General features: G+C 43.3%; 1 pseudogene across 1 annotated transcript in view; it reads left to right on the top strand.

Annotated features, from left to right (window-relative positions):
* The first annotated feature begins 726 nt into the window (after window positions 1–726).
* LOC146832805 (uncharacterized) overlaps window positions 727–26,874 on the top strand; it is a 1,167,931-nt pseudogene continuing 1,141,783 nt past the window's right edge. The window contains exon 1 of the transcript XR_014960451.1: window positions 727–915. The product of XR_014960451.1 is annotated as an uncharacterized LOC146832805 (transcript). The remainder of the gene's footprint in view (window positions 916–26,874) is intronic.

The raw sequence follows: 26,874 nt of genomic DNA, 5'->3' as shown, positions 1-26,874 counted from the left end.
TTTAAGCTATTGGCATTGTAAATGACAATGCCTTTAATGTAACTTTAATGTATCTGCTTTAAAAACAACACATAAATAAAAGGCATTGTCATTTACAATGCCAATAGCTCAAACTCTCGTAAATGCGAGAACTAATGCATTGCAAATGCTTGTTTTTTGTTTTATGGCACAGGGAGATTAAGTGATTTGTCCAGAATCGCAGGATGTTGAGCCCAAGCCGAGTCAGGAACCTGGTTCACCAGTTCCAGTCAGCAGCTCTGGTTGTTACACCACATGGTGAGAAATTTCTATGCCCCTCGGCCCAACCTTTAGGAAATAATACACTTTTAGGGGGAAAACATGTACTGCCGAGCAGCATTGACAGATGGGAGACAAGGACAATCAACGATGGATTATTAGAAAGCACTTAGGAGTGTCCTTAGTGACATCACTTCCTGCGGTGTCACTGGGCAAAGGCCCTGTGACATCGTTTCGTTAGATGCCTTCGCATACGGTACTGGCACTCCTGCACGAAAATCTAGAAAACGTAGTAAGATCTGTGTAGATCACAAATTTAAACTGAGGTAAAGCTCGCGCTCGACAGAGTCTCTCATTCACGCAGTGTTTCTTCAGCGAACAAACACCATATCAGAGAAAATGTTAATCTGCTCATGCTCCGATTAGCAGTGTTCTTGCTTTCAAGCATGCTCAGTTCGACTCAGGAAGAAGCTGAGCATGCTCAATAAGTCAAATCCTGTTTTCGGTGAGTGGTTAAGGAAGGATCTTTGCGTCTTTTACCTGACAAAAGTAATCGGTGAGGAAGTAGTACTTCTTCTGCTTTACAAATCTGACTCCTTACAAATCAGACACCGAGGTTTCCCCTGCAAAAGTTTAAAAACAACCTTTGAAGATATGTTTCAGGAGGAACCAGATCAGGTGAGCAACACAAACGGGGACAATCGCATACAAACATTTAATAAAACGAACGAATTGAGAGGTTAAGCGATACTCGCAGCAGTGTGATTAGCGACTTGGTTTGAATAGTAGTTATAGAAATCTTTGTACCAAAACTCAGAATACGTTGCAAACACGAATTCACACTGGTTGACTACATAAATGCAAGACAAAGTTGAAGAACTTAAAAATGTAAATCTCATGTTGGTTTCAGATCGATACAGGGGGTTCGCGACACAAAGCTTTTCTGGGACGTTTTGTTTTAGTTGGGGAGGCCTTTAGGTGCTGATATACGTCTTGTTCATGCCAAGTTTCTTCTGCTGTACTGTGTTTTTAACATAAATTGAATGCAGTTTGCTTTATTAAGAGTGGTCACAACTCGCACGGTACCACCGTGTGCAACGCGATTTCGGGTTCTTTCACATGGTCACCCGGTGAGGAGCTAAAACCACACGACGGCAGGAAAAACGGGCTGAAAACCATTGTAAACAGTGGATTTCCAGCCCGTTTTGAAAGTAGTAACCAGTGTCCATTAAGAGGTGGGGGGCTTGGTGAGAGTCAGAATGTCTTTTAAGATTTTGCCACGAGGCTCCGGCCCATTCTCACATGGTGAAATTAGTGTATAAATTGGCTGGTATGATGAAACTTTCTGAACACCGGTGCGTGAAAGTAAGTGTTCAGCTGGACACGTCTCATTTGTATGTAATTCCCTTTTAAACACCTTAATATGTTTTGGAATGTTCGCAACAATGAACAGCCTGAAACCTCTGTGCGAAAAACCAGTAAGGAACACTAAGCGTTGACTAAAGCGCGCTAGTAGGATACACACGGATATAGACATGTATAAAAGACCTACTTGTGAAAGGGACGCAATGCCTTAAAACTCAACTTACTTAGTTAAAAAAACACTTGTTGCTTTTGGTGGCATTCATTGAGTTGATAAATTACAGCAGCTTTCTTACGTGTCAGCCAACATTTTAGAAGACAAAAGTGGGAGATTTAAAAAAAATCATCAGGAGAATGTGTCGGGGGAAAAAATCCTTATAGCAGTGCAAATCATTTAATCACCACATCTGCAACAAAAGGGAGTACAAAAAGGTTTATTGTACATGCCAGGCTAATTCAGCTGGGAGAGTGATGTACTAAGAGCGAAGCACAAGTCAGTCTCAACTAACATACACTTCGGGTCTACTTATAATACTAATTTTGGCCTAGATCCATATTTAATACAATATTCACAATAGAAAAACCTTCCTGCTTTTCCGTTATGTCCCACCCAGATTACATACATTTATTTAAAGAACAGCTCTTTCCTGTTGTTTGTGACTTCTCATGCCAAACTAACAGACTACAATGGAAAACATTCTTGCTGCTCTGAATTTACTGTTACATATCCTAGGCAGGACATTCTCAGCTCGAATACAATGAAGAGGAAAAAACACTTAAACCAAACCGCATTGAGACCTTTTTTTGAAAGCAGGCTGTAGGTTATTTTCAGATACAATTGTGCAACTTTAACATGAACGTTTAAGCAGCATTATACTGTTTTTCTGTCTTTACATAATATTTCACAGTGTGTGGGCACGTGACAGATAAAACTGAATAATTAGGTCCTAAATCTAAATTAGGGTTTTGATTCCTTTCATTCCCCTCTCTAGTCGATTCTTCGACTACTTCTTCACTACCCCTGTGCATTTCTTCCAATTCTAGATTTTGCATCTCTTTATTTCTCCTTATAGGGAACATACCTCCCACTTTAGCTGTAACCCTCTTGCAACATGCTAAGACAACTTGAAATACTATTCACATCAACAGAACTATTATAGGCAACAAGGCCTTAGACAACCCCGACATCTAGGACGGCACCCAATCAAACCAGACCGTGAACCACTCATCTGGAGCACCCCCCTCTTTCTTCATCTGTGCATGCAAATTATAGTCAATATGGCCTGAGTTAGATTTCCTTCATCTTCATCATTCGCCGGTATGAAAGTACAGCATACTGAATTACGTTTTTTACATACTCCTCCTTCGATTGCTGTCATTAAGTCCAAAACATATCTGTTTTCCATCACCATAAGTCTGATTGAACAAAGCTCTTCTTTAATTGCATTAAAGCCATCTTCAGTAGCAGTTATGGCTTTCATCAGCTCCCACCGGGTGATCTGAACCCAGCAGGCAGTTGCTTTTGCTTGAAACAAAGGTATCCGACTTCCAAAAAATGTTTGGGCGTCACTGAACCACCTATACTCTTTGGGCACATCCTGCCCCACTGAAGTTCCAATGTACTCAGCCATCCTTTTTCTTCTGTGATGATGCAGCAGAGTTGATGCTTTATACTCATGGAATGCAAATGCAAATTTTGTATTTTTGCTGGTATTACCATAGATGGAGAATGCAAAGTCACCAGAGAGCAGATTCTGCTCCAGTCGGGGGGTAATTGAGTGTATATTCGAGCTCCTCACTGCCAGTAAAAATCCGTAAGGCTGGAGGTACCGCCCTGCATATCGGCATTGTAAATAGTTGAACTGCAATTGAGATTCCGTCCCACTTTAACAATCCCATTTCCCTGAAAGCAAAGAGAAAATCTCATTAGTTTCACAGCCAGTTTAGGATGACTTTTAGTTCCAGTCCATGTATATCTCTGTATGTTTTCATCCCATACTTGCTGACATGATGCTTTTATATCATCAAATCTCAAATTCTTTTTTGTTTCTGTGCCATTCCATAAAGATATGTCCCTACATGAAAACCTAGCTCCAGTAAACCATTTATTATTGGCAAATACTGATGCTTCAATACTTCATACTGGCCTGGCTGCGCAATCTGGGGGCAGTGGTTTGGCAGAATAATTATTACAGGTGGATGGTGGATTAGATCTCCCTAGAATGCCTCGTTCCAATACGGCTTCCTCCCAATTTGCATAGCTATATTTCTGCCCTGCTCCTTTCATTCTGGATATCTCTTTGATTATCTCTGTTTTATCTGTCAAAATTTCAGGGGTTGCATCAAATCTGGTTGTATTAACTCTGGCTGTCATAGGACTAACTTGCGTTGGCTGTAACTGTGCTTTTATCCTACACAAGAAAAGATGCAATAAACACTTTGGCATATTAACAGGCACTTCTTTAGGATACACTGAAGGTGGTGTTTCTATGGCATGGGGAATAAGAGAACATACATAACTATCATTTTGTGTATTGGTACCTATATCATGCATGCTTTTGTACCACGTTATCAAGTAGAGAATCATGCAGAGGTCGTATATCTGTTTAATTGAAAACAGCTCTACGAAAGCGTAATACTTCTTCCCTGTGGGTGGGATCTTTTGCATCTACATAACACATAATACAATAGCAAATTATCAGAGTAATAATCATAACCACTGAATTCATTATTATACTATGAAAAATATCATTTAACTGTCTCCTCATTGTATAATTTGTTCTTGGACCATTGCCTGCTCCACTCCTTGTGGGAGTGAGGCCAAAAATGGAATAATGTCCGTTACTTGCACCCAGTTCCGCATCCCCTCCACTTTTACTGCTGTTGGCGTGCTCTGTGTTACTTGGTAGGGGATTAGAAACTTGGGATCCTTCCATGTTCTCACAAAGCTACGTACAAAGACCCAGGAACCGATGCTGATGGCTGTAGACAAGTGCAGGGGTGGTGCAGTGCTGTTGTCCTGTTGCAGCTGAACCTGTTTAGAATAAACCTGTACAGCTTTTGTTAAGGCAGACATGTATGCATTCATTTCTTGCCAAACACTTTCTGATGTAGACTTGGTATCAGAACGAATTATTTGATTTTGTTTAAAAGAAAAATTAGAATGCCTACCTGTTACGACTTGGTGAGGGGTCAAATGATGATGTTTTGAAGGGGCATTTCTCAATGCATACAGAGCAAGGGGAAGGCAGTAAAGCCAATTCTTTTTCAGTGTCTAATTCCATTACTCTCTGGGTGGTAAACTGGTGTTCCACTCCTAATAGTGTAGTAATTTGCTGAAATACTGTGTTAGCAAAGTGTTTTCCATTACCGCTGCGTATTTCCGCTGGAACTCCCCACCTAGGTATGACCTCTCTCACCAGGAATTTGGCTGCCTGGTCAGCATCACACCTGGAGCAGGGTCCTGCTTCAATCCATCGCGAAAATGGACACACCACTACTAACAAATACCTATATCCATTACGTTTTTGTATCGTATCTACAAAATTTATGTGTAACTCTATGAAAGGACCTATTGGTCTTGGAATGGAGGATGAAAGCATGTTTGGTGACCTTTTATTAGAGTACTGATAACACACATGACATGAAGCTAGAAATACATCAACTAATGGTCCTAGATTAGGGATAAACCAACTTTTATTTAATTCATCCATCATTACTCTTTTAGAATTGTGTGTTGGTAAATGAAGTTGTCGAAGGACTGTTATAAGTAATGACTGAGGCATTATAACTTTACCTGAAGTTGCTGATCCATAAAAAAGATCTGGAAATCCAGTCACCCTCCCCCCCTTGATTTCCAAAGCTCATTCTCATGTTGTGGCGCTGCATTTTGAATGTCTAATAATGCCTCCGTAGAAATATTCTCATAGTGTTGTATCTCAACCTCATCATCTGCATCTAAAGTGTGTATACTGCATGTTTTCATTGCATATAAACTAGCTTCCTTTGCTGCGGTATCAGCAGCTTCATTTCCCTTAGACACCAAATCTGTTCCCTTTGTATGTGCCTGGCACTTAACCACTGCTACTTGACATGGTATTTGTAATGCAGCAATAAGGTCAGCTAAAAGATGTTGGTGCGCTACTGGTGTCCCATCAGATTTAAGAAATCCTCGCCTTTCCCATCTCTTCAGCCCTGAGTGAACTGTGGAAGCTACATATGCTGAATCAGTGTATATTGTAACTGGCTGACCCTGACGAGCCTGTAGGGCCGTTATCGATGCTTTTAATTCAGCCACTTGGGCTGAGCCTTGGGGTGGCAAGGGTACGAGGTGCAATGTATGTAAGGTATAATCAGTAGTGTTTTCTAACCTATCTGATCTGAAGGCAAGTGAATCCACCCCGTTACCCTGGACAGACCACTTCCTTATAAAACTTCTTTAGTCTCCTCAGACAGTTAGGCCCAAGATACAACCATCCTGGACATACGGACGCCGCTGGAATAAGCTTTCCATGGACAAATGGTCTCAGGAATTAGAAAGGGAAAAACCTACCATATCCCTATGTCCTGCTCAGGCTAATGAGGATTTTTTCTGTTGGATAGAGAACTCACTTAATACGGTCCTTCCTAAAACTAGGATTAAGAAGCCAGCAGGAACACGAGACACACCATGGTTCACACCAGAACTACGTGTTCTCAAACAGCAATGTAAAGTCAAAGAAAGACAATGGAGGAAAGACTTCCTACCATTAAAGAAACAGGAATACAGATTATCTATCTGTACCTATAAAAAAGAACTAAGGAAAACCCAAGCCTTATACTACGAAAACTAAATTTTAGCAGCACCCAACTCCTCTAGAGAAACTTTCAAGATTATAAAGAATCTCCTTAAAGCCCCTCCACTTAGAGGAGCCCCCGATATTACAGGCGAACATTGTAACAAACTCGCCAAATACTTTAGCAATAAAGTCCAGCTCATTGTGAAATCTCTTCCTGCTAAGACAGAGGAAGACTCTCTCCTCCACACCTACTTGGACCCTCAAACAGATCTTATTCTGAAAGACCTTCCTTTGATAACTCAGGAAACTTTTAACTCCCTATGGACCACACTTAAAAGCGGTTCCCCAGCTGATCCCGCACCTATGAATATACTGAAGCTAGTCACTCCCATTATAGCCCCACACATAATAAGTCTGATTAACACCTCACTTACCACCGGAGTAGTTCCGCCTAAGTGGAAAGAGGCAAGAGTAAGAGCTCTCCTAAAGAAACCTAACCTGGATCTGACTGACTCAGGCAACTATCGCCCCATATCTCTTCTTCCAGCCATTAGTAAAATCACTGAAAAACTCGTTAATGGAGCTCTTTCAGGGTTTCTTGAGGAGCATGGTCTCCTCCATCCCTCCCAGACTGGCTTTCGCCCTCGCCAAGGTACTGAGACGGCGCTTCTGGCAGTGATGGAAGAAAGCAGAAAGATCTTGGACTCTGGAGGGTCAGCTGCCATTATACTCCTTGACCTGAGCGCCGCCTTTGATACGGTGAACCACCGTACTTTGATCCAGCGGCTCAGGAATATTGGTATCAAGGGCACAGCACTCCACTGGTTATCCTCCTTTTTAGAGGACAGAACCTTCCAAGTTTTCAATGACAATGTGGTTTCCAAATCCATACATCTGCCAAACGGGGTGCCTCAGGGCTCCTCTCTTAGCCCGACGTTGTTTAACGTGTATATGTCTCCCCTGGCAGCTAAGATAGAACCCTATGGCATCCGCATTATTACCTACGCTGATGATACCCAGCTAGTGGTCGGACTAACCCAAACTAATCAAGAATTCCACATCATCCATTCCTGCTTGAAAGACATCTCAAGCTGGATGGATGATTCACAACTTAGGCTCAACGGTGAAAAAAACGAGATTATGATTTTGGGTAACTCCCTTCACTACACTCCCACCCAGCTATGGCCACTATGCATGGGTCCAGCCCCTACGCCAAAATCAGAAATTAAGAGCTTGGGGGTGTGGCTGGATCAGGACCTTAGCCTAAAAACGCAAGCTAGGAAAACAGCAGCCCTCTGCTATGGCCTACTCAAAATGGCCCGAAAAGTTCTACCTCTTCTCCCTTCTTTGGCTAAGAAAGTAATGATTCAGTCATTAATTCTTTCTAGGATAGACTATGGGAACTCCCTGTACCTGGGCTCCCCCCTCTCAGCAATCAAGAAACTACAATCTGTACAGAATAGTGCAGCAAGACTTTTATTAAGAGTTCCGAATAGACTGTCAGCGGAACCGGCTCTGCAAGCCCTTCATTGGCTGCCGGTTCAGGAACGAATCAAATTCAAATCCCTATGTTTAGTGCACAAAACTTTGCAGGGAATTGGCCCTCCATCTTTCTCCACTTTGATCCGCCCTTACAAAGACAAGCGGAGACTCAGATCAGATGATTTGCATCTGATTGAGGTCCCCAGGATTAAGAGAGCCAGAAGTGGTGGTAGGCTTTTTTCCTACAATGCTTCTAAACTCTGGAATGGCTTGCCTTTCCATCTTCGTACCACCTCTGACCACATGTCCTTTCGGAAACAAATAAAAACTTATCTCTTTCCTTAGTCTGGCTTCCTCCTCTTACTGTCGGTACTAGCGCTGGGATGCTTCCGGGTAGCCATGCGCTCTATAAATGTTTTTCCATTCCGTTTTTCCATTCCATTCCAGGTGTACCAATAGCCTCAACAGCAGCTTCACCTGTATGTCTTTTACCTGTCTCCTGGTCTATCCATGAGGAACCATCAATAAACAATTGTCGGCCATCAGACAAGGGGTCTTCATGTGCCAGGTGATCGTCCTCCTCCAATGTTGCACTACAGTCATGATCAGCGGGTTCTAGTGGGTGCACTAAAAAAGTTGCTGGATTGACTGAGTGTACTCGCTCAATGCAGATAGAAGGGTTTGACAGTATTACTTCATAACCTGTTGCTCTTTGAGTGGTCAGTGTACTTTTACTTTTCTGCAGCACAGCAAATGGAGAGTGCTCAACATACAATGTTACAGTGCATCCTGCTGTAATAGTACTACTCTTTTCGATTGCAAAAGCTGCTGCTGCTGCAAGCGCTCGCTCACAAGGAAAATGACCTTTCATTACTGGATCTAATAGTCCACTAAAATAGGCGACGGGTTTATGAGCCAGTGGGTATTTTTGAGTAAGGACTGATATCATGGAATCCTCTGTGGCAGCCGAAAACAGAAAAAATCTCTTTGTAGAGTCTGGATTTGCTAGCACTGGGGCTGAAGCAATTGCTTCTTTCAATGTCTGAAATGCACTTATACTGTCATCGCTCCACTGTATGCCTGTGTTGTCAGATTTAGCTTGCTTCATTGCATATAATAGTGGTTTTATGATGGTAGCATAATCAAATACCCACTGATGTACAAAATTACAAAGTCCTAGAAATTTTTGCATGTCTTTTACTGTCTTGGGCTGAGGCTGATCACGTATAGTTTGTATTCTAGAACCTGCTATCTTTTTGCCATCTGCGGACAACACTTGGCCCAAATACAGCACTTCTTTTTGCACAATTTTTTCCTGTCCACTTTGTATCCCTTAGTAGCAAGTAGCGTTAGGAGATTGACAGTGTCCAGAACACATTCAGATTCTGTTTTACTGCATATTAATAAATCGTCTACATATTGCAAAACTGTACTGTCTGACTGGAAATTTAACAAATCATCTCTCAATACTCTATTAAACACAGATGGAGACTCACAATAGCCTTGTGTGATTCTAGAGTACTGGATTTGTTCACCATCAAAACTGAAGGCTGTCAAATAATGACTGTCAGGATGTAAAGGTGTGCTAAAAGAAGAATTCTTTAAATCCACCACAGAAAACCATTTGCTGTTACTTGGTATTTTAGTCAATATCACAGATGGGTCTGGCACTATGGGGTACTCTGCTAATACTATGGCATTAAGGGAGCGAAAATCCAGAACCATCCTCCCAAGTATTACCTGTAGATTTTTTCACAGGATAAATTGCTGTGTTACAAGGTGATGGACAGGAATACAGGACTCCCTGATCCTTCAGTCTTTGTATTGTCCCTCTAATACCTTCTTTTGCTTCTTTAGACAGTGGATACTGTTTTACACGTGGCAATTGTGCACCTGGCTTCAACTTTATCTTAAATGGTTCTGCAGATAGTATCAGTCCTACCTCATCTGGAGCTGATGTCCAGAGACAAGGTGGGACTGCTGCAAGTGCTTCAATATCATTGGAGGGGGATGGCACAACTGGTAACGTGGTCTGTGCACGGTAAACACTTACTAACAAGGGTGCAGTATGTGTATAAACTATCTCAGTCCTGGTGGGATCGCCTGAAAAGAGTTCTGAATCAGAAATATCCTGCGGTCTCAGACCAGGCATAAGAAAAATCAGGACCTTCCAAATTCCTCCATCATTATCTGATGCCACCAGAGCGCCCCACCTTCTGGATATTTCCATGCACTCAAGATAAAGGGTTTTTCACCTGTCTTAGTTCATCACCACCAGCTTGTCTCCTAAAAATTAATCTTGGTGGTAATTCCATCCATCTCCCTAAAAGTATTTCCTCTGTCTTCAGAACCGTAAGTACTGCATCTGCTAGCAATTTATAATGCACTGGCTCTGCCCTTCCAACCACATTTTCCTCTGGATTTCTTAGTAAATATATCCCACATTTCGCTTGCCCTGGTATTTCACATGTCATGGACCCATCAGAGGAAAATCTTATTGTCATATTTAATTTAGACATGATATCCCTTCCTAATAAATTTGTTGGTGAATTTGGAGAATAAAGGAAACGCTCCTGCGTTCGCACTCCTGCCACCTCTATGGGCACATGTGTTGTGTAAGGAATGCGCTGTACTTCACCAGAGAAGCCCTGCGTATCCATGGTGGCAGAGGACAATGGAACATTTCCTTCTGAGAGGCAAGATTTTGTTGCCCCTGTATCAACCAAAAAAGCATACCTCCTTCCCATTATAATCATTTCTACCACTGGTTCTTCCTCTGGGTCTATAGTCCTAGCTACCACAGTACTATTGGGATTCCCTGGTGTGTCCCATCGGGCTGTATGATAAAATGGGTTTCGTCCTTGAACAATCACTCCCCCCTTGTCCTTGACTCCCTGTGCTCACCAGTGCAGTAGTCTGATCCTGATGCTGGCCTCCTGCCTGCACAACAGGTGCTGGTGCCCCTTGAATAGGTACGTTAGCAAATTGCTGTTGTGGCATATAAACCTGTGGTAGTGGAGTTATTTGTTGTTGAGGATAGGGGGCATACTGATGAGGACCATATTGTGGCGCTGGCCCTGACGTGTTCACATTTTGTCTTCCCCCTTCCTCTCCCTATTCCTATCACTCCCTGCGCTTCATCACTCTTCTTAAAGCGGCATTCAGCAATAAAATGTCCAATATTGCTGCAGTAATGGCATTCAAAATGTCTTCTTCCTTGCATCTGTCTCCCCTCTTTTTGACCCCTTCCTTGCTCCCTGTTTGCAACAGGAACCTGCACAGTCATTTATTTTCCTGTCTTTTCCTTCTCATTTCTCTGTATCTTTTGTGTCACCAGTTTAGCTTGGGCTCTGTCACTTTGATCTTTATTCCTCCTTTCCTTTTCCTCCTTTTTTCTACAAAAATGTATAATATGTGCTTGTATTTCTGCCCAGGGTTTTACATCTAAAGCCACAATCTGATCTAAATGGTCTTGTATATCTCCTGGTAGCCCCTGTTTTAAAACATTGTAGAATAATCTGCAACTACCTCCCATGTCTACAGGTCCTACATCTGCTTCCCACTCTTTCTTCATCATTGTTATGTAGTCTGCACAGGACTGTCCTGGAGACATAGTTTGTGTCATCAATGCCTCAAAATCTGGTCGGTCTGGGTACCTATTCCTTAATTCAGTCCACACTCTAGAGCGCACAACTCCAAAAGCAGACCCATCATGTTTTCCTTTAGTAATAGTTACTCCTTGTATCTCTGCACTTCTCATTATAATTTCCACCTCATCCCCTACTATGGAGCTCAAAAGGCTCTTTACATCCCCAAGAGCTAAAGGAATCCCAGCTGTTGCATTTTCAAATGCTTTCATCCATTTCCCTGCTCCTTCATGTAATGGAGGCAGGCCTATTTTAGATTTTCTTTATCCATGTGTTGCCATGGAACATAGACAGGCTGTGCTCCCTGTGTCTTATACACCAGTGGTATCTGCATTACAGCGGTATTCCTGTCACCATGTCCCTCATAAGGTGTGTCAGACCTTAGTGCATATTTCTTCCACACACACAGACTTTGTTCCATGTAATCATAATCCCACTCTGGATCCCCATAACCTTGAAAAATACATAAATCAGCCATATTTATCAATTCAGGGTCAAAGGATCCTGCTCTTGGCCACACTTTCATCTGTGGCACCATGCCTGCTGTCCATCCTGCAAGGTTATTAGTAAATGGGACAAGATAATACCAGCTATTTTCTCCCTTTGCTACTATTTCATTGGGTGTCAAGTCAATCAATCAATCAATCAAAGACATTTATATAGCGCACTACTCACCCGTAGGGTCTCAAGGCGCTGGGGGGGAGGGGGGTGCCGCTACTGCTCGAACAGCCAGGTTTTCAGCTTCTTCCTGAAGGAGAGGTGGTCTTGGGTCAGGCGCAGGTCGGTCGGGAGGGGGTTCCAGGTCTTGGCGGCCAGGTAGGAGAAGGACCTTCCTCCTGTAGTCGCTCTTCGGATGCGGGGGACGGCGGCGAGGGCGTGGTTGGCTGATCGGAGGTGGGAGCGTAGAAGTTGATTCGGTTGTTGAGGTAGCTCGGGCCTTGGTCGTGTAGGGCTTTGTGTGCGTGGGTGAGGAGGCGGAAGGTGATTCTTTTGTTGACGGGGAGCCAATGCAGGTCTCTCAGATGTCCGGAGATGTGGCTGGTTCGTGGGATGTCGAGGATGAGTCTGGCTGAGGCGTTCTGGATCCGCTGGAGTCTCTTCTGGAGCTTGGCGGTGGTACCGGCGTAGAGGGCGTTGCCGTAGTCCAGTCGACTAGTGACGAGGGCCTGGGTGACGGTCTTCCTGGTCTCGGTGGGGATCCACCAGAAGATCTTCCGTAGCATGCGTAGGATGTTGAAGCATGCCGAGGAGACGTTGTTGACTTGCCTGGTCATGGAGAGGGAGGAGTCCAGGATGAAGCCCAGGTTGCGTGCGTGGTCTGTCGGTTCGGGTGCGGTGCCCAGGGCGGGAGGCCACCAGGAGTCGTCCCAGGCGGAGGTTGAAGAGCCCAGGATGAGGACCTCCGTCTTGTCTGAGTTCAGTTTCAAGCGGCTGGTCGTCATCCACTCGGCTACCTCTTTCATCCCTTCGTGCAGGTTGGCTCTGGCGGCGGCGGGGTCGTTGGTCAGGGAGAGGATCAGCTGGGTGTCGTCGGCGTAGGAGATTATGCTGAGGTTGTGTTGGTGTGCGATGGCCGCGAGGGGGCTCATGTAGACGTTGAAGAGGGTGGGGCTCAGCGAGGATCCTTGAGGGACGCCGCAGATGACTTCGGTGGCCTCTGACTTGTACGGTGGTAGGCGAACTCTCTGCGTTCTTCCGTCGAGGAAGGAGATGATCCATTCCAGAGCCTTCTCCTGGATTCCGACGTTGCTGAGGCGCTGTACTAGGGTGCGGTGGCAGACAGTGTCGAATGCCGCGGAGAGGTCTAGGAGGATGAGGGCCGCTGTTTCTCCGTTGTCCATCAGGGCTCGGATGTCATCGGTGGCGGCGATGAGGGCGGTCTCGGTGCTGTGGTTGGCTCGGAAGCCAGACTGTGTGGGGTCGAGGGATCCATTCGTCTCAAGGAAGGCGGCCAGCTGCTTGTTGACGGTCTTCTCGATGACTTTGGCTGGAAACGGGAGGAGCGAGATGGGGCGGTAATTCTTGAGTTCAGTGGGGTCCGCTGTGGGTTTCTTGAGTAGAGCGCTGAGTTCGGCGTGCTTCCAGCTCTCAGGGAAGGTGGCGGTGTCGAAGGATGTGTTGATGATGTCTCGCAGGTGGGGTGCGATGACAGCGTCGGCCTTGTTGAAGACGTGGTGAGGGCAGGGGTCGGTCGGGGATCCGGAGTGGATGGAGTTCATCGTGCGGATGGTGTCTTCGGTGTTGATCGGAGTCCAGGCGTGGAGGGTGGTGGTGGGGGGTGGTTGTTCGGTCGTGGTGTGCGTTGGTTGGTTGTTGAAGCTGTTGTGTATGTCCGCGATCTTGTTGTGGAAGTATGAGGCGAGGGAGTTGCAGAGGTCTTGCGATGGGGTGATGTCGTTGTTTCCTGCGCTGGGGTTGGATAGCTCTTTCACGATGTTGAAGAGTTCCTTGCAGTTGTGTGCGTTGTTGTCCAGCCGGTCCTTGAATGCAGTTTTCTTGGCGGCGCGAATCAGCTGGTGGTGCTTCCGGGTGGCAAGCTTGAAGGTGGTCATGTTGTCCGGTGTTGGTTCCCTTCTCCAGACTTTCTCGAGGGCTCGGCAGTTCTTCTTGGAGCTCTTGAGTTCGTCGGTGAACCATGGGGCTTTCTTGCTGCCGGGTCTGCTGGGCGGGGTCCTCAGCGGGGCGAGCTCGTCCGCGCAGTTGCTGATCCACTTCGTGAGGTTGTCGGCGGCCTGGCTGGGGTTCGCTGAGCTGGCAGGAGGGTGCTGGCTCAGGGAGGTGGCGAGCTGGTCGGCTGTGATCTTGTTCCAGCTTCTGCGGGCAGCCTGTTGCTGGTCACTGGTTCCTTTCCTTTCTTTTCTCTGTATAAAACTTGTCATTCCCTGCATATTTCGTACATGAAGGGATCTTACTTCAGCTGGAGGGGAACTTTGTCCTAACTCTATCATACCCTCTGCGCGAAATGGACGCCCAGACCTTGTTGTACTACTGGGAAACACCTGCTCTCCGTTTAATTGTTCTCTAAAAGCACTTTGTTCCTCTAATCTTCTTCTATTTATTTCAGCATTTCTGTTCTCAGCCTCTTGCCACAATTCCATGCATTCCCGGTAAAGAACTCTTCTAGTTTCACTCTCCACTGAGTTTATTTCTTCCTCATCTTTCTCATCCTCTCCTGTTACATTCTTGATTTCTAGATCGTATCCTATGTCCCTTACAACTGGCTTTGCATCTGGTTTAAATGATATGGAATTATATATATTTGAACAATCATCAGCAATAACGCTTAATCTCTCAATTGTATTCTGTATTCCCTTTACAGTGGTGGTCATGGCACGATAACCCTTATCCTCTTCCTGATATATTTTTGATCGTGCCCCTAAATCAAACTTCACCTGTGGGGAGCTAGTATAATATCAATTTCCCTCACTTAAGTTTTGAGGAATCTTGCTAGCCCATTCTAATATATCTTTTGACTTTTGTTCCAACAATTTTCCATTGTTGTCTTGTCTTAATTTTACTGAAATGTCTCCTGTTAAGGACACTGTTCCCTCATATACTTTTTCAGGTTTAAGAGGGTCTTTATTAATTGTTTGTGCAAAATCAACCTCCCCCATTTTTAATAAGTCATCAACCTTTGGTGTAACTTTGTTTATGTCAGTCAAAGGAATTAATATCGGATCGTTATAGCCAAAAGTTTGAATATCAGTGTCCACTGAGTCTATTGAGGTAGTGGATTCCTTATCTTCCACTGACAATGATGTATACATACCCTGATGGCATAAGGGCCCTTTAATTATTTCAAAATATGTCGGGGTGGTGCTGTGGCTTCTACATGGGAATCCTGACTGATTATCTTCCACTTGTCCAATGATACTAATCTTTTTGTTCTCTTGTCTCCTTTATATGCTCCTAAGATATATGATATTACATGAGCTGTCACTGTATTATCAAAAGAGCCATCTGGTGGCCATGGAACCAGGGAAGTCTCTGTGCCTTCTGCCCATTCCTGACAATGTCTTTTTATTCTGTCAGAGTCTCCTGGAAATGTGGAAATCATATGGCCTAAAGGAGACCCTTTGTCGCCCTGCCTCCCCTTGGAAGATTTCTTGAAGAAAGGCATGACCTTAAAAATTGTCCTTTTAATCTACCCAAAACTTTTACTATTCTTAAAAGCTACTGTCCTAATGTAGTTCACACTAAAAATACAGTTGGTACCTTTGATAATGCAAGAGATCTCATAATCTATTACACATGATAGAACAATCACAAATCTACATTATATTAATATATACATATATATTTACAAAAACAACTCACATAACATATAAATACAAAATGTCAACTTTTCCTCTTTCTCTGACGTTTTCCTAATTCAAACTGTCAGGATAAACCTTTTAAATAATTCCTATTTCTCTAATAATTCCCAAAGGGAAAGAAAAACAGTCTGCCAAGTTTAACTAAATAAACCTCGATTTCTCTGACGATTCCTCAACAAAAGGTCTGTCAGGATCAACAAAACACATTTAATTCTCTCTCTCTGTCTTCCTCTCTGAAGATTCCTAAACAAAGGTCTGCCAGGATTAACTAAATACACATCTCCGTTTGTAACAGTTGTGGCTCAATACACAAGGATTCGACAATCTTCCTTTTTTCCTACCTTATCTGGCCGCTGCAGATGTCCCCCAGACCGGTACCCTTGTTGTCCAAAAAACAGATCTTTCGTATCAATGGGCGCCTGTCATCCTCCTCAAATTGTGCACGACTAAATTAGTTGTCCGAAGGGGAACCTCGCCAGCAGCAGGCAGGAGCAAAGGGGATCTCTTGGCAGGCTCTGCAACGATGTCGTGAAAAAATCTTTTAAGCAGTGCAAATCATTTAAATCACCACATCTGCAACAAAAGGGAGTACAAAAAGGTTTATTGTGCTTGCCAGGCTAATTCAGCTGGGAGAGTGATGTTCTATGAGCGGAGCACAAGTCAGTCTCAACTAACATACACTTCGGGTCTACTTCTTATAATACTAATTTTGGCCTAGATCCATATTTAATACAATGTTCACAATAGAAAAAGCTTCCTCCTTCTCCGTTATGTCCCACCCAGATTACATACATTTATTTAAAGAACAGTTCTTTCCTGTTTGTGACTTCTCATGCCAAACTAACAGACTACAATGGAAAACATTCTTGCTGCTCTGAATTTCCTGTTACATATCCTAGGCAGGACGTTCTCAGCTCGAATACAATGAAGAGGAAAAAACACTTAAACCAAACCGCATTGAGACCTTTTTTTGAAAGCAGGCTGTAGGTTCTTTCCAGATACAATGGTGCAACTTTAACATGCACGTTTAAACAGCATTATACTGTTTTTCTGTCTTTACATAATATTTCACAGCGTGTGGGCACATGACAGATAAAACTGAATAATTAGGTCCTAAATCTAAATTAGGGCTTTGATTCCTTTCAAATGTATTTCTTCCATTGACTTATATTGAGGTACAAATCAGGTCTATTGTCATGGATGTGGCTTGAAAGTGTGCTGCTGCAACTTTGGATATCAGAAATGGAAATGTGTATTTTTTTCTTACCTGTCAGGAGCACGGAGAAAGCTCTATATAGCAGGTAGAGAGAGCGTTACAAAATGCTTTGCACTGGCCTGCAGGAGCTGGTTACTGGGAGTTCATACTCCGAGTCATAAGACCTGTCGGCAGAAGCAGGTTGAGGAAACTTTTTTGCATGCAGGAATCGAAAGACGGGAGACTAGCATTGGAACTGGTGGTGTCTCTTCTGAATCAGGAGGGCTAACGTGTGTGTATATATCAAGACTCTGATAATATCCCCTTTAATTATGCGAGGGATCTTGTATTATGGTTTTGAGTCGGGAAGGTTGTGATTGTGCCACGTTTCCAAAAACCACCTGCATATAGTGGCAATAAATAGGCAGAAAGCATTAGTTCTGGGGGTGGAATGCTTTGTGAATTTGTGAACACCCACAACATTCCTCGTTCCTCACTGGAAAGTTGGAATTTACTTCTGTGAAACGCATTCTAGTGTGGATAAAAAGGGGTTGTGGAAAGTGAATATGCAGTCAGTTAGCAAGGGGCATATCAACAACAGCCGGCGATAATTGTCGCTAAGCACGCTTAGCGCAAGGGTACTTATCGCCGGCTATTGCTGGATTTTATCGCAGAGATAGCGCGCTATCCGCAACGCTTATCTCCAATGCGATAATAAATCCAGCGATAGCTGCAAAATGTGCGATATTTGCTGGAAATCCAGCGATAATCGCACAGTGCTAGGCGATGCGTTGATAGGGCAGGGTGGTCTCATCATTATGATCCACCACCCATAGACTATAATGGCTTAGTCAGTTCAAAAGCAGGCGTAAGCAAACCTGCAATAAGCGCGGTTAGCGATACTTTTCCCATCACTACACAGGTTAGCGGTAATATCTGTTAGCGACAGTCTCCACGTTAGTTAAGCAGGGTACGCCCACTTTGCATATCATTGGCGTTGCAAAGGTGGGCGTTAGGGAAACCGGCGCAGAGGCATAGGAACATGCTGATAGTGCGATAAAATTATCGCCGCTCTTCGCCCAAAAACGGACGCTAAAGCGGCGATAATTTTATCGCAGCGCCTTGATGATATGCCCCCAAATGTTTTCACGTTAGCAAAGTTTATTGTGTATATTTGCCTAGTTGAAAATTAGAAACGTTTGCCAACAGTATGGTTTCCATGCTTCTGTAAACTCATCTGAATTCCTAAAGGTCGTAAATATGCACTAGTATAAGGACCTAAGCCTACAAGTGAACTTTTATCATTTTCTTTACGAATTGGGCCACTAACCTGTTCGTGTTGACCATAATGGTTTTACACCAATTTTCCATTATTAACTTTTTTTTAAAATATTGGCTTGCATCAAACATGTTTTATTTACTCCGAGAAATAGTATTTAAAGTTATACAATCGTTTACAAAACCTTTTTTTAAAGTTGAGCATTTCCTTTGTGCACATTTTGAAATGTTGCTTTCATGAATCTGCATAAATTCCCATGTCATCAGGGCCCATTCTGGGAGCATTAGAAGTAGCCTCAATTTGTTACATTTCACAAACGTGTACTCGTTTCTAAACCGAAAACGCTCTCAGTAATGCAAGTTGAGTGTACAGCTCCCTGTATTTCCTTAAACCACTCTCCCAAATAGTAAAGACTTTAGTATTAATAAAGCATATAAAAAATGTTTATTTTCGGTTTAATAACCCATAAAACGTATAAAAGAATATATGTTTAAAAAAAATAGCTATTGTTTTAAGTGTGCAAAATACACACAATATCAGCAGGGTTACATAAGATTACAACTTTTTCTGTATGGCTACATTGCAAACGATGGGAGCCACCTTTTTAATTGATAAGTTATTATTTTATATAACCCTGCTGATATATTACGTATTTTGCACACAGTATATTGTTGTGTTTTCTGAAAAGTATTTTCTTTTTATATGTTTTATGGGCTATTACCACCATGTATACAAGTTTTAACAATTTTTACATCTAGATTAAAGACTTGCCTTCAACCAAATTTTCAAAGATCCACACTTTGGGAATGTAAAATGACAATCAAAGGGTAGGTGCAGCTGGGGGGTTGGGCATCCTTGTCCTGTTGACAAAATAAACATGAGAATGTGATGACCTTGACTCCAAGCAATATGTCCTGGGTGTCGGGCAATAGGAACTGCACACCCATGTTTCCTGGAATAGTTTAGAGTAGGGTTTGCACACCTCTGTCCTCAAATTATCACCCCCTACCAGGCTGCCCCAGTTTACCGATCTGTCTTTCCAAACTCTTCAGAAACTCTCCCTCCTGTATTTATTCACAATTCGGTTTGTCAAATTTTTTTTGACTTACAAGTTTTATCTAAAAAATATGAATATAAACCTGCTGTTAAAAGTAAAGGGGAAAAGCTGGGTACCCCACTCCCCTACAGCTATCAGTGTGTCTTCGAAGTACTAGAGTTCCTTAATCCTTGGGGTTTACCTGTTATTTTACCATTTATTATTCAGCTATTTTTTATGACTACACTACATCCCTTCAAAGTTTAGTATTTCATTATCTTTCAAAGTGTTTTATTGTACACTGCTGCAATGTGTTTGGGCGTATATGGTGCTTTAAATTATTTAAAGTAAAAACAAATGCTACTCTTTCATGCATTAAGGATGAAGGGCCTCCTGACTAGTGACGTGGTTGTTGTAACACACATAAGAAGCTGCACGCTGTAGAAACACGATGGAAACTGCTAGTTCTGTTTAGTTTCTGTATTAGATACAAGTTAACACTTCTAGTAGTAGATGGATAAGTAGAAGGCAAAATAAAGCCACCATCAGGAACAGGGTCGCACACCTTGCTCAGCCTAGTGTTTCATCAGCTCTGCCAGCTGCCCTGGCCAGTCGTACCATGGCACTGAGATACTCCAGATGACAACGTTCCTACACAAGCATAATGGCTAGGGTATAATCTAAGCATCCACTTCAGCAGTCAGACAAACACAGATGCCTCACATCTCCTTCCTTTCATTCAAGAACAAAAATACATCCGTGCAGTGTCCTCCACCACCCCCCCCTTAACACATAACTACCTTCCTTCCTTAAACATAACAGAAACCAGAAACCAAAACCGAAATTAGCCAGGAGTGGAAAATTTTCTTACGATCATAGTATCGCTCGGAATCCACCAATTAGTCATTACTCCTACACACCAGGCAGGACACACGTTAGATGGAGTCTGTTCTAACTCCACCTCCCTAATCGTCGACGCCCCCATTTCTCAAATATGGTCAGAACACAAATGTATCCCCCTTAGCATTAAGATGCCAGTTGCTAAACACCCCCCTAAGCAAATACTCTCCCCTCACCCAAGGCGCAAGTGGGCTCAATTGGTTATTAACCCAAAGCTGCCTAATTTTGCTCATGCTTCCACGCCTACTCTAACTGGTGATATGCTGGAAGACACACAACTCTTTCATAACTGGATAACTTCAATAAGTGATGAGTTAGCTCCACTGGGACAACCTAATAATAAGCGTAAAGCCAAAACCCACCAAGCTCCTTGGTATGCGCCCACCTTAGCTCAACTATATTTCCAGTGTCAACAACTGTAACGCAAGTGGAGAAGAGCTTTTGACCCAGCAGACCAAAACGCTTTTAAATTAAGCAGGAAACAATACCACCCAAGCATTAAATCAGCTAATAAAGTACTACTCAAAATTTTTGAGGCACTCCATGATCAGAAAACAATTTTTTCAATTATGAAGTCCTTCACGTCCCTAAAACATTGGATAGAGAAATCCCCCCCCCCCCCCCCCTCCCCTCCAGCACAGACCTTATGTGACCAGATCTCGGTCTTCTTCGAGGAAACATCCGTAATATACAAAAAGATTTTACTACAATCCCTACGCAGAACTTTGACTTATAGCTTGACTTAGAGCTTGACCTGCCTCACACTGGTCCCTCATTCCATGCCTTTGGAATAGTCTCACTCGAACAGACACGTGAAGCAATTGCTGCCTGCAAATCGGCCTCCCCTCTCGATGCTTGCCCACCCATGGTCCTCCATCAATATAAACATCGTTAATCCGGTGAGCAACCAGATAGTCGACTCCTCGTTAACTACAGGCACCGTCCCAGATGAGTGGAAACTGGCCATAGTTAAACCACTGGAAAAAAAAATATATAGACTCCTCAAACCTCCAACCAATAACGTTGCTACCCACATTGGGTAAAATCACCGAGACACTGGTTAACAGAGAATTATCAAACTTTCTCGAAACTGCTAAGATCCTTCATCCACGTCAATCAGGCTTCCGCCCTAAGCACTCAACGGAATCTGCGCTATTGGAAATAGTTGACACATTAAAATCTACTGCAGACAAAGGCAGGAAAGCAGTTCCGATTTTACTCGATCTGTCAGCCGCATTTGACACCATCTCACATGGCATCCTCCTTGCAGGGTTAAAGAATAGCGGCATTTCAAACACAGCATTGGCCTGGATTATATCCTTTCTTACTAATCGTAGACAGTCAGTGGCCCTAGGAACATTTCTCTCCTCCGAATGTCCTATTACATCAGACGTACCACAGGGCTCCTCTCTCAGCTATTTAACATATACATGGCCCCTCTGTGGTAAATAAAATCTTCTTTACCGGACTGAATTTCATACGGAATCTTAAAATAAAGTAAAATAGCTCAAAATAACAAGAGGCAGAATCCGTGGTATAAGAGGTTTTCTAAATGGGCTTTATTCCACTCAAAATGGCCGACTCGAGTCGCGGCCTTCAGGTTCCGTCACCACGAGGGTTCAGGAAGTGAAGTACAATACTTTATTGACAGACATGCATTTTTATAATAAGTACATTACAATGAAACGAATGTAGAAGGCGTAACATTTGATAAGAAAAGTGACATAACAGGTACGTAATCGAAACTAGGCGTAATAAGGAATAAAAGAAACATGATTGGTTAGGATTATCAGACATAGGTGGATCTATAAGATAATACTTGGCATAGATGCGCGCGCAGCAGCATGACGTGTGAGTGACGTGCAACTAGGGGGTGAAGGGACTTGACATTTAGCTCTACATGTGGAGACGAGAAGTCTGGGGGGTCAAGTCAACTTAATCCCAAATCATATCTAACATCCTATGTTTAAAGAACTATGTTATCCACAAGGAAGGACTCTCGGACAGAATCTAGTCTATACTGACTGTGTGCGTGCACAAACGCCTAAGTGTCTATATGAGATGCGAGAGGCAGAAAACTTTCCATGGCAGCAGGGCTATGAATCACTTGCAGGAGGACGGAAAGGCTGAGTCCTTTGCTTGGTAGCTGGAAGAATGTTTACGTAAACTACTAGACAGGAATGCATCGGCTGAGGAGCAAAATAGATAATTCGAAGGTGAAATACAGCTTCTTGGCAGGCAGGCGAAAACTGGCTGAGGCAGGCACCGTTAGCTGCACAGGGAGTAGGACAAAGTTCATGGATACAGATGCGAGCTCAAGCTGAAGCTGTCAGAGACAGAGAGCAGGGAAAAGCTTTGAGGACAGAATCGGGCCTACTTGCCTGAACTGTAAAAATGGAGTAACTTAGCCATATAAAGTCGGTGGCCTTTCATACTTAGGAATCGAATATCCAGCCCATTGATGGCGGATCTGACAGAGAACATGTCGACGGTAGACACACATATATTTGCGTTCTTAGAAACTGGAACTGGAGGGAACATACATGTATTTGTAACATGCATATAGAACCGTTGGGGTCCAAGATAGGGGACATAACTGATCAGGAAAATCCACATTTCCACATTCCCTCCTTGTCCCCTACTTGCCCTTTAAGAGATATCAATCTTCATCATTCCATCGATTTGCTCATGGAGCATCATTTCTTCTTCCTTCTTCTTCCGGTGTTTTGAACGAGAACTGTGATATGGAATGCATGATGTGGCACACAGACCACAAATCGCTGGTCCACATTGCAGGCATAAACAACAACTGAAAAGCATAAGAAGGCCAATACCTAGGAAGGATAGAACTCTCCATCCCCAGGCTGATATCACACTCCAAAACCACCCGGACCACGTCCAAGTGCCTGGATTCTCGTGTATCTGGCTCACAATCTTATGAAGGCGTGTTATAGCTTTATATACAGATGGCGAATTTTCTGGTATAAATATGCAGCAGCTGGATCCGATGACCCTGCAAGCTCCGCCCCTATCGGCCAGGATGACGTCAAGGACAAGACGATTCTGGAGAACAACAATTCTCATCACTGATTGTTCTTCTGTCAGATTGCCTAGGGCGGCTATAGTCTCGTTTACTACAGCTTCAAGAGTCTTGGTTAGTCTGCGTATCAGCTTACTATTTGATATTGTACCTATATAGGGAAAGATACCTTTATTGAAATCTACATACTTGTCCCATGCCGTCTCAGTATAATCGACAACTGGGAGATCTCTTCGCTCTCTATTGTGTACTAAATGAACATTTCGATAATAATCAGGGGGAGCTAGAAAAACAGGTGGCAAAAGGAATGCTATGTAACAGGTACCATCCCAATCTAGAGGCAGACGCATATATGCAGTCTGACCACATATAAAGTAAGAATGGCGAGAAGCTCTAAATGAAGATTTACCTTGATCACTATATTCTACTGTAGTAACGCATTGGCTATGGCCCATGTGTATGGAACCAACTTTTCTTACACATAATTCACCCTTAACTGGAAATACTGACATAGTGGGCAGAATTAGTTCAACTTCGGTTTTGACATTCAAAATCATAAGATTAGGCGTAAAATTACCTAATTTATACACTTCATTTTCTAAATCAGTTCCTGTTCTACTGGGGTGACCCTCCTTATTAGGGTGACAGACTTTGAATAAAACTAGATTCAGATTTCCCCATATCCAATGTTGTTGATAAACTGCTGTGTCTGGGTCTATGGAATTTAATAAACTAAACCATGCTCCACAGGAGCCATTGTGTGTGAACGGATGTGGAAAGAAAGGCAGAACTCCTTTGTTATTCTGATAGGGAGGGAGTCGGCCACACACCCAACAATTGGTGGCATTACTAGTCTGATGGGAATGATGTAACATACTAATGAAGGTGTTGTTACGCAGCGCAAGTCTATAGGACAACTCATGTGGGGGTAATTCACTAAAAGAATGTTCATCAGTTATATTGAAAGCACGTTTAGAAACAGGATAATACATATGCAACAATATGCTTGCAGTAACTATTAAAAAACTCAAGGAAAACAAAATTAATAAAGTCACAATACAGTGGCTACGCAGTAATTTACAATAAGCATGTCGTTTTATTATGATTCTGGACTCTACATCATTCAGACCTAAGGGATACATGTCGGGACAGATTCAACCGCTTCACCTTGGAGAGGACTTAAACAATCAAATCGTCCGACAGTTTGGATCTGGACCTGAGTTTCTGCTTATAGAGTTCGGTGCTACTGGCTTCAGCCAAAGGTAGCTTTGAGTCAATGGGGGAAGACACACGAGGAGTACTGTTTGTGTCAGGAGGAAGTCCATGAAATTTCTTTATATGGCTGGAATGCACCCAGCCTTTTCTCCCTTCGATCTTCACAGCTGTTCTGGTTGTCAGCAGGACCAACTCAGGAAGCCTCCACCTTGGCTCCAGTTGGGTTTTCCGATCAAAATTCCTGACGAGAACATAATCGCCGGGAATTACATCATGAGGTTTCACCTCGGTGTTGTCGGGAAAAGCTGCGACTACCTGTGAACGACAAGATTGTAGTGCAGACATCAAGGAAGCCAGGTAATCTGTCAGCATATTACAGTCAACATCAGTTATTTTACGGGGTATAGGCGTCCCCCACATATTCGGTGGTCTACCAAAGATCACCTCATAAGGTGATAGCCCTGTTCGAGAGTGTGCTACCATCCTCATGTAAAATAGCGCAACTGGTAAAGCTACTATCCAGTCCACACCTTTTTCCTGACATATTTTAGACAGTCTGATTTTTAAAAGTTGATTATGTCGTTCCACGAGACCTGCTGCCTCGGGGTGTCGGACACAGTGGAATTTCCACTGATATCCCAACAAAAGCGAGACATGTTTCATTAATTCGGATGAGAAAGGCTGGCCGTTATCTGAATATACAACACGTGGTAAACCGTACCGTGGGAAGAATTCTCGAACTAGCTGCTTGGCAGTAGTCGGGGCAGTGTAATCTGATACGGGATACGCCTCTGTCCAACGGGAGAGAGCGCAGACAACTACGAGAACATATTTGAATCCTCGACAACGTTCCATCTGAATATAATCCATCTGGAGGACTTCAAAAGGATGGTCAGGAGGCTGAAATCCACCCTGCTCTACGGGAACACTCTTTCCTGGATTAAACTGACAACATATCATACAGGTACGAACTTTTTGTTTAGCTGCTGCTCGTAAATGTTTGTTGAACCAAATGTGCTGAATGCTGTCTAGCATAGCCTTCTCTCCTAAATGTGCTGGACTGTGAACTGTAGCTATAATGGCTTGAACCATGGAATCAGGGAGAAACCATACAGATTTCTCCTTCGTCATCCATCCTTGATCTGTCTGGATCCCTCCTAGTTCAGTCCACTTCTTTATTTCTTCTGCTGTGGCATGTGTCTGTATGTCAATTACGTCAAGTGCGGGATCCTTAATTGTCATACACTGTGTTGGTGTCTGAACTATTGGCTTTGTCATGTCTAATGTGCGATTCTGAGCAGTCTGTTTAGCTGTTCTGTCAGCTAAATCATTGCCTTGAGAAATGGTATCAGTAACCTTCGTGTGTGCTTTACATTTCATAATCGATATAGCAGTGGGTAGATGTATTGCGTCTAACAAAGCATGAATGAGGGGTCCGTGCTGAATGTGGGCACCATGGGAGGTTAAATAACCTCTCTCTCGCCATAGCACGCCGAAGTCGTGTACAACTCCGAATGCATAACGTGAGTCAGTGTATACATTAACTTTCTTATTTGTGGCTTGAATACAGGCTTGTGTTAGAGCAATAAGTTCTGCTGCTTGGGCTGACAAAGTATCTATACAATTTGTCTCAATAACTTCAGTGTCTGTTGTGACTGCATACGCGGTCACTAAATCTCCTGTATTTGTTCTCATGCACGATCCGTCTACATACAACGTCAGGTCTGGATCTAACAATGGAACGTCTGTCAAGTCTTGTCTAGGTTTCGTCTTTATTTCAATGATTTCAACACAATCATGAGCTAGTGGGTCTGTTCCAATTACAGGTAATAGTGTAGCAGGATTCAATGTATTACACCGTCGGATCTCTATGTGTGGTTGAAACAATGTCAGTTCATAACCGGTAAGTCTTGCTATGGTCAAGTGTTGTGTTTGTGTTCGGTTCACAAGAACCTCTACTGCATGTGGTACTTGTACTGTCAATGGGTGTCCTAATACTATGGCATCGCTTTGTCTGATTGCTAAAGCTGTCGCTGCCACTGATTTCAGGCATGCAGGCAAAGCCTGAGCTACGGGATCTAATGTACTGGAAAAATAAGCACATGGCTTGCGTGATCCTGCTTGATCCTGAGTGAGTACTGACAAGGCAGTACCTTCGCGTTCTGTAACAAAGAGTGTAAAATGTTTGCTATAACATGGTGTTGCTAAAACAGGTGCTTGACATAAAGCTTCCTTTAGGCTTTCAAAAGCTTGTGTATGTTCCTGAGTCCAAGGGAGAACAGTCGATGTGGCTGCCTCCTGTGTGGTTAACTGAATGAGTGGTTTTGCTAGAAATGCGTACTGAGGGATCCACTGCCTACAATATGAAGTGAGGCCTATGAAAGCCC

Source organism: Triturus cristatus, chromosome 4_2, assembly GCF_964204655.1.
Source record: "Triturus cristatus chromosome 4_2, aTriCri1.1, whole genome shotgun sequence".
In the NCBI taxonomy this organism is placed as follows: domain Eukaryota; kingdom Metazoa; phylum Chordata; class Amphibia; order Caudata; family Salamandridae; genus Triturus; species Triturus cristatus.
Note: the sequence above shows the minus strand (reverse complement) of the source record. Positions and strands in the feature narration are given on the sequence as shown.